General features: G+C 47.7%; 1 protein-coding gene and 1 long non-coding RNA gene across 2 annotated transcripts in view; one reads left to right on the top strand and one right to left on the bottom strand.

Annotated features, from left to right (window-relative positions):
- LOC143764291 (uncharacterized) overlaps positions 1–13,597 on the bottom strand; it is a 364,277-nt gene that overhangs the window by 191,182 nt on the left and 159,498 nt on the right. The gene's annotated exons all lie outside the window — the stretch shown is intronic.
- LOC143764280 (nicotinamide N-methyltransferase-like) overlaps positions 10,726–13,597 on the top strand; it is a 37,317-nt gene continuing 34,445 nt past the window's right edge. Inside the window, exon 1 of the mRNA XM_077249711.1 lies at positions 10,726–10,798. The gene's annotated coding sequence lies outside the window, so the exon portion shown is untranslated. The remainder of the gene's footprint in view (positions 10,799–13,597) is intronic.

Genomic DNA, 13,597 nt, shown 5'->3' with positions numbered 1-13,597 from the left:
AATTACCTGAATCCCGCTGTTAGCTGTCAAATTCCCGCCGCTGCACAGGGATAATCTCGAACCATGTCCGATGTGGTCTCCCATTCTTCCTCAGCCGCAGTGGAGTCTGCTCAACAAAGACATCGTTCCCAGCATCTGGCTCAAGCTGATACTGTGCGGCTGATTATAGCTGCCACTGCAGGTTCAGCCTTTGTAACCATCATTGATCGGCGGCGAGCAGGCGTTCCAGGCACTAATTCCTGCTTTTCATCTACTGGGCATGCCCATAGGACGACCTCTCTTTGAAGTTCGGAGGTCACATGCTCAGGTCCTGTAGCAGCTCCGATTTGACCACTTGAAAGGTCCTGAAAGGCTACATCTATAAAAGGCTCGCATGGCCTCTCGGCCATGCGCTAGTATGAACATACTAATCTGTGTGTGTGTGGGTGTATGCTTGTCGATGGATGAAAGCTCCTAATCATTCCTAACCCTAGAGTTATTGCCTGCTCACGAATGGTGGAAGCTACCTAGCGCCTGACAGTGCTATCCCATACATCTAGTACATAATACTGCGTCTCTTAGCAGCGACCGCCAGTGCGGCGCAATGTGCAAATAGTGCGCTTACCTGGCCCTATTTATGGTGCTTAGTGGCGTCCACCAGCGAGGTGCTGTACGCACTCATGTGCAGTAAATTCTTAGTTCAGTTCTTTCCCTGACACCACAGTAGCAGTGTCGAGCGCAAGAGGTCTACAGGAAATCTTTCCCTGAGTCTTAAACAGAGTTCTGTGACTCTTTGCGCTCTCTGTGCAGTATAGTGGCCCTGTGACGCAACAGTGTTCGCTTCCTTCATACCGGGTGAAGCTAACAAGCACTATTGGCCCTATGCGGATGTGTTCTCCAAGAGGGTTGCGGAGAACCTTCTGCCTCACCGCCCCTATGACTGTCCTATTGACCTCTTGCCTGGTGCTGAGCCTCCCCGGGGTCGAGTCTACCCATTATCTCTCCCGAAGACAGAGGCAATGTCTCAGTACATCCAGGAGAATCTGGCAAGAGGATTCATTTAGAAGCCAGTGTCACCCACAGGGGCTGGGTTCTTCTTCATGCAGAAGAACGGAGAATTACGTCCCTCCATAGACTACAGATGTCTTAACGCCATAATCATTAAGAATAAGTACCCCCTGCCACTTATATCTGAGCTGTTCGATAGGTTGCGGGGGGGTGAGGGTATTTACTAAGCTTGATCTGCGGGGTGCTTACAACCTGATTCGCACTGGTGAGGGGGACGAATGGAAGATGGCAGTTAGCACCAGGAACGGGCACTATGAATACCTGGTGATGCCCTTCGGGCTCTGTAATGCTCCTTCCGTTTTCCAAGACTTTGTGAACAATATCTTCCGGGATATGCTTACCACCTTGGTTGTAGTCTATCTGGATGATATGCTTATCTTCTCTCCAGATATAGACTCCCACAGGAGAGATGTTTGCAAAATCTTCAACCTCTTACAGGCAAACTCCCTCTATGCCAAGTTGGAGAAGTGTGTTTGAGCAGGAGTCCTTGCCTATCCTGGGCTATATCATCTCCGCCCGTGGGTTGGACATGGATCCTGCCAAGCTACAGGCTGTGATGGACTGGCAGGAACCCCATTCTCTCAAAGCGGTGCAGCGCTTTATGGGGTTCATCAACTATTATCACCAGTTCATTCCCCACTTCTCAACCTTGGTAGCTCCCCTGGTTGCCCCCACCAAGAAGGGATCTAATCCCAAATTGTGGTCGGAGGAGGTCTCCAAGGCCTTCCTCTCTATCAAGTCACACTTCACTAGCACTCCCATTTTACATCACCCCGATGTTGATAAACTATTTATCATGGAGGTGGATTCTTCTTCTGTCGGTGCTAGAGCAGTTCTCTTTTAGAAGGATGCTCAAGGTTGGAAGCATCCTTGCTTCTTCTTCTCCAAGACCTTCTCACCGGCGGAGAGGAATTATTCCATCGGGGACAGGGAGTTGCTAGCCATGAAGTTGGCCTTTTCGGAGTGGAGACACCCCTGGAGGGGGCTCACTATCCCTTCCAAGTATTCGCCGACCACAAAAATTTGGTATATTTACAAACCGCCCAGCGGCTAAACTCTCGCCAGGCCAGATGGTCCCTTTTCTTCTCCCGGTTCCACTTCACCCTCCATTTTCTCTCAGGGGAGAAGAACACTCGTGCTGACGCTCTCTCCTTAGGGTCATCAGAGGAGGAGGAGCCTTGGCTAATTGTCCCTTTAGGGAGCCTGAGAACTGTGGCCCCGGTTTCAATAGAATCTTTGCCTCCAGGCAAGACTTTTGTTCCACCTAATTTGTGACCGGAGGTTCTCTCTTGGGCCCACTCCTCCAGGGAGGGTGAACCAAGAGGACATCTGAGCTCCGGGTGATGACGTACTGGTGGCTGCATATGGCCCGTGATGCCGGAGACTATATTCGGGCGTGTGTCTCCTGCGCCAAGAATCGGTCTCCTCGACAACGGCCTGCTGGGGTACTTTACCCCTTGCCGGTGGCAGACAGGCCCTGGGAAATGGTCGGGATGGACTTTGTGGTGGGCTTACCCAAGTGTCGTAGCTGCACCATTACCTGGGCAGTCACCGATCATTTTTCCAAAATGGTGCACTTGGTGCCTCTTCCACGGCTACCTTCCACACGGGCCTTGGTGGTGTTGTTTATTAAGCATATTTTCCGCCTATACACTGTGTTCCAAATTATTATGCAAATTGGATTTAAGTGTCATAAAGATTTAATTGTTTTGTTTTTCTAATAAGCTCGTGGATGGTATTGTGTCTCAGGGCTCAATGGATCACTGAAATCAATCTTAAACACTTGTGATAATTAGTTTTCCAGGTGATTTTAATTAAGGGAAAACTACTTAAAAATTATGTTCCACATTATTAAGCAGGCCACAGGTTTCAAGCAATATGGGAAATAAAAAGCATCTCTTTGTTGCTGAAAAGCGTTAAATAGTGCAATGCCTTGGACAAGGTATGAAAAAATTAGATATTTCACGAAAACTTAAGAGTGATCATCGTACTGTGAAAAGATTTGTGACTGAAACAGAGCACAGACAGAGTTCATGCAGATAAAGGCAAAATGAGGAAGGTTTCTGCCAGCCAAATTCAGTAGATTAAGAGAGCAGCTGGCAAAATACCATTACAAAGCAGCAAACGGTTATTTGAAGCTGCTGGTGCCTCTGGAGTCCCTCGAACATCAAGGCGCAGGATCCTTCAAAGGCATAAACCTGTGGTGCATAAACCTACTATTTGGCCACCCCTAACCAGTGTTCACAAGCAGAAACGGTTGCAGTGGGCCTAGACATACATGAAGACTAATTTTCAAACAGTCTTGTTTACTGATGAGTAGGGTTAAGCGACCTTTAGTTTTTTAGGGTCGAGTCAGGTTTTGTGAAACCCGACTGTCTTAAATGTCGGGTCGAGTGAAATCGGCCGACCACCGTGAAAAGTCGGGTTTCGGCCGAAACACGAAACCCAATGAAGGAATTTTTTTTTTTTTTTTTTTAATCTCTCTCTCTCTCTCTCTCCCCCTCCGTCCCAGAACAGAAAATTTCGCATTGCACATTCCAAATCCCTACTGCGCACAAGCGATAACATGACGCTAGGCGTTCACTCCCCTAAGACCTATGTCATCACTCTGCCCACGCTCATTCATTGGCTGAAAAAATGGTGCTAAACGCGTCATACGAAACGCGACTTTGGCGCCAAGATCGCGTACCGCATGGCCGACCCCGCACAGGGATCGGGTCGGGTTTCATGAGACGCCGACTTTGCCAAAAGTCGGCGACTTATGAAAATGAACGACCCGTTTCGCTCAACCCTACTGATGAGTGTCGAGCAACCCTAGATGATCCAGATGGATGGAGTAGTGGATGGTTGGTGGATGGCCACCATGTCCCAACAAGGCTGCAACGTCAGCAAGGAGGTGGAGGAGTCATGTTTTGGGCCGTAATCATGGGGAAACAGCTGGTAGGGCCCTTTAAGGTTCCTGAAGGTGTGAAAATGACCTCTGCAAAGTAAATAGAGTTTCTGACTGACAACTTTTTTCTATGGTCTAAAAAGCAGAGACATGCCTTCAGGAGCAAAATCATCTTCATGCTGACAATGCACCATCTCATGCTGCAAAGAATACCTCTGAGTCATTGGCTGCTATGGGCATAAAAGGATATAAACTCATGGTGTGGCCACCATCTTCCCCTGACCTCAACCCTATAGAGAACCTTTGGAGAATCATCAAGCAAAAGATCTATGAGGGTGGGAGGCAGTTCACATCAAAACAGCAGCTCTGGGAGGGTGTTCTGACTTCATGCAAAGAAATACAAGCAGAAACTCTCCAAAAACTCACAAGTTCAATGGATGAAAGAATTGTGAAGGTGATATCAAAGAAGGGTTCCTATGTTAACATGTAACTTGGCCTGTTAGGATGTTTTGGAGTTAAATAGCTTTTTTGTTCAGTGAATGTGACCTCCTAATGCTGCAAATTCCACAAATCAGCATTTTCAGTTCTTTAAAACATATCAAATGTTTAGAAATTCTACTGTGCCTAATAATTTGAAACAGTGCATTTTGAGTTTTTATTCATTTTGGAGATTATACTGTTATCATTGGGAGGTTTCTTCAATAAAATTCGATGTATACTCTAACAGGTGATGACTTTTATTAGACTGACTGTCATTTGCACTGACCATTCAGGAAAATCCGAGAAAAATGTCATTTGCATAATAATTTGGAACCTGGTGTATGGTATGCCAGACAAAATTGTCAGTGACCGGGGTCCCCAGTTTGCATCTCAGTTCTGCAGAGAGCTCTGTCATCTACTCAGCATTAAGCTGAATCTCTCTTCAGCGTATAATCCCGAGACGAATGGGTTGGTAGAGAGGGCCAACCAGACTCTGGTCACATACCTGCGACATTTTGTTTCGGCCAGGCAGGATGACTGGGCATCCTTGTTACCATTGGCAGAGTTTTCACTGAACAACGCCGTAGCCGACTCCACTGGTCAGACTCCATTCCTCCTTAACTAAGGTCAGCATCCGCGTTTCCCTGTGCCCATGCCCATGTCGTCCACTGATTCTAGGGTGGCAGACTGGGCGGTGGAGGCACGTGACATTTGGGACCGCACACAGGATGCCATCCGGGCCTCCAAGGAGAGAATGACATCGGCACATCGGCACCCCGCTCCGACCTTTGCTCCTGGCGACTTAGTGTGGCTCTCTGCCCGTAACATCAGGCTGCGAGTTGAGTTCACTAAGTTTGCTCCTCACTACATTGGCCCCCTCAAGGTTCTGGAACATGTCAACCTTGTGGTCAATCAGTTGGCCATTCCTCCACGCCTAGGTATCACCAACACCTTTCATGTGTCCCTCCTAAAACCCGTTCACATGTCCCGGTTTTCCGAGTCATCTGCCGGGGACATTGGGCTCGTCCACAGACGATTACGATGTGAATGCTATTGTTGGGTGTAAGGTGGTACATGGCTAAAAGTATTATCTGGTGGATTGGAAAGGTCATGGCCCAGAGGACAGGACCTGGGAGCCTATTAAGCACATTCGGGCTCCTCAGCTCATTACTGCCTTTGAGCATAGCGAGGCCCAAGGAAGGGGGGCCCTTGGAGGGGGTAATGTTAGGTGTTGAGTTCCTGCCACTGAACAGGCGAAATCTCAAACCATGTCCTCTGCAGTCTCCCATTCTTCCCCAGCCACAGCAGAGTCTGCTCAGCAGAGACGTCGGTCCCAGCATCTGGCTCAAGCTGATACTGTGCGGCTGGTTACAGCTGCCACCCCAGGTTCAGCCTTTGTAACCAGCATTGATCGGCAGCGTGCAGACGTTCCAGGGACTAAGTCCTGCTTTGCATCTACTGAGCATGCCCGTGGGACGACCCCTCATTGGAGGTCAGAGGTCACATGCTCAGGTCCTGTAGCAGCTCCAATTGGGCCACTAGGAAGGTCCTGGAAGGCTTCATCTATAAAAGGCTTGCATGGCCACTTGGCCATGCGCTAGTATAAACTTGCTAATGTGTCTGTGTGGGCGTATGCCTGTCGATGGATGAAAGCTCCTAATCATTCCCATCCCTAGAGTTGTTGCCTGCTCGCGAAGGGTGGAAGCTACCTAGCGCCTGACAGTACTATCCCACACATCTAGCACACAATACTGTATCTCTTAGCAGCGACGGCCAGTGCTGCGCCGTACGCAAATAGTGCCCTTACCTGGGGCTAATTAGGGTGGTTAGTGGCGTCCACCAGAGCGGCGCTGTATGCACTCTTGTGTTGTAAATTCTTAGTTCAGTTCTTTCCCTGACACCACAGTAGCGGTGTCGAGCGCAAGAGGTCTACAGGAACTCTTTCCCTGAGTCTTGGGACAGAGTTCTGTGACTCTTTGTTTGCACTCTCCGTGTGGTATTGCGGCCCTGTGATGCAACAGGGTTCTCTTACTTCATACCAAGTGAAGCTAACCCGTGTGTGTATTCTCATTGTACCGCCATGTAGTCCGCCATTACCGAGCAGCAGGTGTCTTATCTGCACGGTGGACCCCAGACTGCGAGCGCACGTTATATCATCTCTAATTATTATTTGGTGCCAGTCCTAACACCCGCAGCGGCTCATTATTGTGGGCATGTCCAGATCGCATGGTGCGGGTGTGCCGTGAGCACACCTTGTGCATCCATCACTAAGGATACCACAACTGACTCTTCCAGTTATCACACTCGTCGCCCCAGGCTCTGGGAACAGGAGACGACCAGATCTGGGTAGATACAGAGCCAAAATCAGTGGGAAACAAAATAACAAAAAGAAAATCAGATACTCCATAAATAAAATGTAACCTGAGCAATGCAGAAGAGACCAGACACAGCAGGAGGGAAGCTTAGCGGCAGCAGACTGACAATGAGTGTACCGATACTAAGAGAGACTGAAGAAGGTCCACTGCCTACACAGCACCCCTTCAAATACTGCCCAGAGATCCAAAGTATTCCATATACATCCTGCAGGTCCCCACAACAGTGCATCATCCTCAGATCCTCGTAACAGTGCATCATCCACTGATCCCCCATAACAGTGTGTCATCCACAGATCCCTCATAACAGTGCATGATCCACAGATCCCCCATATCAGTGCATCATCCACAGATCCCCATAACAGTGCATCATCCACAGATCCCCTATAACAGTGCATCATCCACAGATCCCCCATAACAGTGCTTCATGCACAGATCCCCATATCCGTGTGTCATTCACAGATATCCCATAACAGTGCATCTGCAGCGCCCCAGGGTCCTGGTCATTGCAGTAATGTCATTTTCCTCTAGGGGAGAGTAATATTTCGTTTGGAGGCAAAGAAGGACAACTGCATCCAGGTATCACAAACATGCAACACATTTCGCACTTCAGGCCAACAGGGGGAGCTATGCTCCTATTTATTAGGGCAATCCTCACACTTAGGTAAAACTAGTTGCCTGGGGAGGAAGTTAGACAGTTGCTGGCTGAGCTTCGCTCAGGTAGTTGGTCCCTGGCAGGGGTGGGAGCCTGTCAGAGATCGAGACAGAAGGACACTTCGCTGTGACTGCCCTAAGTGCGGCAGCTTCTAGAAAGAGACACTGAAGGAGAACTGTATTATAGAGAGGGTGAAGAAGTCAGCAAAGGAGTGGATGCCAGGAGGAGTTCTGCCCTACACAGGCTGCCTCCTTCTGAGGCGCAGGATCCCGGTAGCCGGAACACCGAGGGAGCAACAGTCCTTTATGCCTTGCTCCAGAGACCGGCAGAACAGCTAATTTCATATTACCTGTTCGCCCCTACACCCAGGAGGCAAGTTGGCACCCCTTAGAGGCTGGGGCATGATAGAGTCCCGGTAAAACGCCTCAAGCCACCGGTCATACGGGTTTGTCCTATCCATCTGGGGGACAGAGAGACATAACATCTACAACATCTGTGAGGACCTTATGAGAAGCTTAGCAGTAAGGTACTACAACACCACGGTGCTAGAGGAAGGCTACTGATTTATACCTGGACAAGGGGACACTGGATTTGCCTCCAAACCGGCCGGACTCTGTCTGCCCTGTGATCTGGTGTTCAGGACTGTGGATGCTGAAGTCTTCAGTAAAAGGTAAAGAGACTGCAACCTTGTGTCCTCGTTCTTCTCTGCGCCTCTCATCATCCACCATCTACACAGTGGGAAGCCCTGGGGACATACTTCACCTGTGGGAAGGTATACCATCTAGCTGCCATAACATCACCCTAGTGGACCCCTTAAAGCAGCGTCAGTCACCCTGACTGAATACCACAGATGGTGTCACGAACATTTCCCCTTTAAAGACCTTTCCCTTTAATACGGACGTCCCAGGGCCACGGACCGTGTCAGTCACCGTGACATCCCCCCGTGAACCAAAGGACCCAGTACCGAGTACCCCGCTGCCCTGGCAGGGCGATCCACATCATCCACGGATCCTCCATAACAGTGCATCATCCACAGATCTCCCATAACAGTGCTTCATGCACAGATCCCCATAACAGTGCGTCATCCTAAGATCCTCCATAACAGTGCGTCATCCACAGATCCCCATAACAGTGCTTGATCCACAGATCCCCACAACAGTGCATCATCCACAGATCCCCATAACAGTGCATCATCCACAGATCCCCATAACAGTGCATCATCCACAGATCCCCATAACAGTGCGTCATGCAAAGATCCCCCATAACAGTGCGTCATCCACAGATCCCCCACAACAGTGCGTCATCCACAGATCCCCACAACAGTGCATCATCCACAGATCCCCATAACAGTGCATCATCCACAGATCCCCATAACAGTGCAGGATCCAGAAATCCTGTCTGCAGTCTGTCTACAAGTTTGTGTTGGAGATGCTCCCTGCAGTGAGGAACAAAGACACACATGTCCCCACCAGATGCAGGACAAGGAAAGTTAATGTAGGCCTGATTACAGTATGGTCCATGTGTACAGGCCAGGTTGACTCTTTGTTACAACGTGTTATCCACAGATCCCCCATAACACTGTGACATCCATGGGTGCCCTCATTTTGTGGGTGCTGATGTGGACGGTGATTTGGATACTAGATGGACTTCTGTCACCAGCGTTTACTTTCCCAGCAGATGATGATCTGCGGATCCATCAAGGGGTCACCTGGGGGGTTTCATTGTTTGGGATTTTCCCTCCATATAATCTAGTGATCCCTTACAACCATAGCAGAGGGGCTCGCATTACTCCATCTGGGGGCTGCGTACAATGACTCTCATATCATCAAAGAGGAGAAACAAACAGGAGGAGGAGAAGAAACAAACAGGAGGAGGAGAAGAACCAGTGGAAGATGATATCAGTCACTGGATGGAAATGTCTCTAATGCGGACCTACCTGTGTCCTATTGTTACAGTGCTGTACTGATAATGGGGGGTTTCTTCTACCTTCCTCCATGAATGCCACCCAGAACTTGTACTATGGACCCTGTATGGTCGGTGATATCGGGGTCATAAAACCTGAAACTCCCCATTTCCCCTCTTCTTCATGAAATTTCCTGAATCCCGCTGTGGCTCATTATCGAGGGCATGTGCAGACTGCGTGGTGCGGGCGTGCCGTGAGCACACAGTGTACGTACAGCAGTGCCAGGTGTGGGTGTGTACGACATTGAGGTATGGTGCCCTCCAGATAGTGCTCCCCCAGACTGTGCCGCACCATGACCACCGGCAATGCACAGCCACAATCATACTTCCCAGAAGTGGCATCACTTGAAGCTCGTGGACCCCAATGCAAGAGCTCCAGCGGGGCCCCCAATTATTGCAAGTCTAGTATTCATCTTGCATATAGGCTAAATGGACTTTGGGCCCCCAGGGTCCTGGGCCCGATTGTGGTTGGATTGAACCCCCCCCCCAGCACTTTCTCGGGAACCTCCATATGGGGCCTCTAGCGCTACCTACTGGACATAGCAAAATCCTAGAAGTCAATATTTACCCTCTAAGGACCTTGTCACATGGACAAAGCACACAAGGGATTTGGGTTTGTTTTGCTGTAATTTTTCCAAAATCTTGATGTCCTAAAGTGATCGGAGAAAGTTCACCACAGACGCGAGTGTGAACACAGACATATCCTTAGAGCACTAAGGCTACGTTCCCGTGATCAGCTTTTCACATTGCCCATTTCCTGCACCAATTAGCCAAAATAGGTCACTTGGATTTTGTCAAAAATGCGCAGAGTAAAAAAACTTACCAAAAACTGATTGTGAGAACAGAGCCTAAGTATGTGTTCACACAGTGCGTTTTTATTATTTTTTTTTATGCTATTGCCAAAAAATCAAACGATTTGATGCGTTTTGTGTTTTTTTAATATTTTTTTTTTAAACTTTTTTTAAGTCACAACATGTCAATCACTTCAGTGTGCTTACAGCGCAGATCAAAATGCTCCAAAATGCACCAAAAGCGCATGGAAAAAAAAGCAGAAAAGCTCCATGTGATCGTACTCTTCACAGCTGAGGGTTTGCTACAATTGTATGGAGTCTAAACAATCATCTCCGAGCTAAAGCCACCAGCAGCACACATACAATGTATCAGTCTGGGCTGAGAGGACTCTTGAGTTTGGATACAACTGTAACAAACCCTCAGCTGTGAGAAGGTATCTGCGGATGGTGGTGCAGGGGTTAATGCGGTGGGTGGGGGTGTTGGCAGGGAGGGGCGGCTGCGGAGCTTGTATACACCTGCACCGAGCAGCACTACCTCAATCTGGAACTGCTGCTCGGCTACTTCTGCTGCCTCCTTTGCTCTTAGCTCATCTCCTCCCAGGTGAGTCCGGCGCAGTCACTGTATGCATACATTACATTACTGATACTGTACTGATCCTTAGTTACCTCCTGTATTATACCCCAGAGCTGCACTCACTATTCTGCTGGTGCAGTCACTGTGTACATACATTACATTACTGATCCTGAGTTACATTCAGTATTATACTCCAGAGCTGCACTCACTATTCTGCTGGTGCAGTCACTGTGTACATACATTATATTACTGATCCTGAGTTACATCCTGTATTATACTTCAGAGCTGCGCTCACTATTCTGCTGGTGCAGTCACTGTGTACATACATTACATTACTGATCCTGAGTTACATTCAGTATTATACTCCAGAGCTGCACTCACTATTCTGCTGGTGCAGTCACTGTGTACATACATTATATTACTGATCCTGAGTTACATCCTGTATTATACTTCAGAGCTGCGCTCACTATTCTGCTGGTGCAGTCACTGTGTACATACATTACATTACTGATCCTGAGTTACATTCAGTATTATATTCTAGAGCTGCACTCACTATTCTGCTGGTGCAGTCACTGTGTACATGCATTATTATTATTATTATTTATTTATATAGCACCATTGATTCCATGGTGCTGTACATGAGAAGGGGTTACATACAGGTTACAGATATCACTTACAGTAAACAAACTAACAATGACAGACTGATACAGAGGGGCGAGGACCCTGCCCTTGTGGGCTTACATTCTACAGGTATTACTGATCCTGAGTTACATCCTGTATTATACTCCAGAGCTGCACTCACTATTCTGCTGGTGCAGTCACTGTGTACATACATTACATTACTGATCCTGTGCTACATCCTGTATTATACCCCAGAGCTGCACTCACTATTCTGCTGGTGCAGTCACAGTGTACATACATTACATTACTGATCCTGAGTTACATTCTGTATTATACTCCAGAGCTGCACTCACTATTCTGCTGGTGCAGTCATTGTGCACATACATTACATTACTGATCCTGTACTGATCCTTAGTTACCTCCTGTATTATACTCCAGAGCTGCACCCACTATTCTGCTGGTGCAGTCACTGTGTACATACATTACATTACTGATCCTGAGTTACCTCCTATATTATATCCCAGAGCTGCACTCACTATTCTGCTGGTGCAGTCACTGTGTACATACATTACATTACTGATCCTGAGTTACCTCCTGTATTATACCCCAGAGCTGCACGCACTATTCTGCTGGTGTCCAATCCACTACCAGAATAGTGAGTGCAGCTCTGAAGCATAATGCAGGATGTAACACAGGATCAGTAATGTAATCTATGTACACAGTGACTGCACCAGCAGAATAGTGAGTGCAGCTCTCGAGTATAATACAGGATGTAACCCAGGATCAGTAATGTAATGTATGTACACAGTGACTACACCAGCAGAATAGTGAGTGCAGCTCTGGAGTATAATCCAGGATTGGTAATGTACAGTTACTATGCTGTTTAATATGTTTTGTGCCAAGGTTGATACTCTGTGACTGGGAGGATACCTATTTTAGCTGGAGCTGTGCATCTTAGGACATATCCACATGTAGTATAAATCCATGATTCAGCTGTCGGTGCATCCATTGGTGATGAGACACATCTGTTATAGTCCCAGGTGTTATAGAGGGAGCCACCTCCTGTCATCTCCCTAACCTCCTGGGGGTTGTAGTCTACCATCTTTGACATCTTGTTGCTGTGCTTCCTGATGAGTCTATGGGGTGCTGTGTTTGGTTTCACTTCTTAGTTGCTTGTTCAGTTGTTTGCCGAGAGAATAGAATTGTTACAATGTGTCGGCCTCTGTTTTCCTACGACAGTTGTCCAGCTCCGGTACCTGTGACATTTCATGTGTATGAGGCAGCTACACAGAACACTGCCATGTTCAGTTACTGCATGGAGATATTGCGTGTCTGATCATGAAAATAAAGGTGAGCTGTGACATCACCTATTGTGAATGGTGGATCCTGTGTTATCTACTGTATATAGAGGTGTAATCAGTCATTGTACAGGAGGAGGAGGTGAGCTGTGACATCACCTATTGTGAATGGTGGATCCTGTGTTATCTGCTGTATATAGAGGTGTTATCAGTCATTGTACAGGAGGAGGTGAGCTGTGACATCATCTATTGTGAATCGTGGATCCTGTGTTATCTACTGTATATAGAGGTGTTATCGGTCATTGTAGAGGAGGTGAGCTGTGACATCGCCTATTGTGAATGGTGGATCCTGTGTTATCTGCTGTATATAGAGGTGTTATCAGTCATTGTACAGGAGGAGGTGGTGAGCTGTAACATCACCTATTGTGAATGGTGGATCCTGTGTTATCTGCTGTATATAGAGGTGTTATCAGTCATTGTACAGGAGGAGTAGGTGAGCTATGACATCACCTATTGTGAATGGTGGATCCTGTGTTATCTACTGTATAGAGGTGTTATCAGTCATTGTACAGGAGGAGGAGGTGAGCTGTGACATCACCTATTGTGAATGGTGGATCCTGTGTTATCCACTGTATAGAGGTGTAATCAGTCATTGTACAGGAGGAGTAGGTGAGCTGTGACATCACCTGTTGTGAATGGTGGATCCTGTGTTATCTACTGTATATAGGGATTCAAACCCAAAAAACACGGAGCTCGTGTGGCACCAGGTCATCAATCTTCACAGGCTATATAATAGATTATAGCATACATAGATATAACACAATTCCAGCTTGATGCATTTCAGGGGTGGTGCGCGCTGAATCTAAGTCATCAACTTCACTTGTAGATACGTGTAAAAGAAATGCGG

The sequence above is a fragment of the Ranitomeya variabilis genome, chromosome 4 (assembly GCF_051348905.1).
Source record: "Ranitomeya variabilis isolate aRanVar5 chromosome 4, aRanVar5.hap1, whole genome shotgun sequence".
In the NCBI taxonomy this organism is placed as follows: Eukaryota; Metazoa; Chordata; class Amphibia; order Anura; family Dendrobatidae; genus Ranitomeya; species Ranitomeya variabilis.
This window is presented reverse-complemented; position numbering and strand designations above follow the sequence as displayed.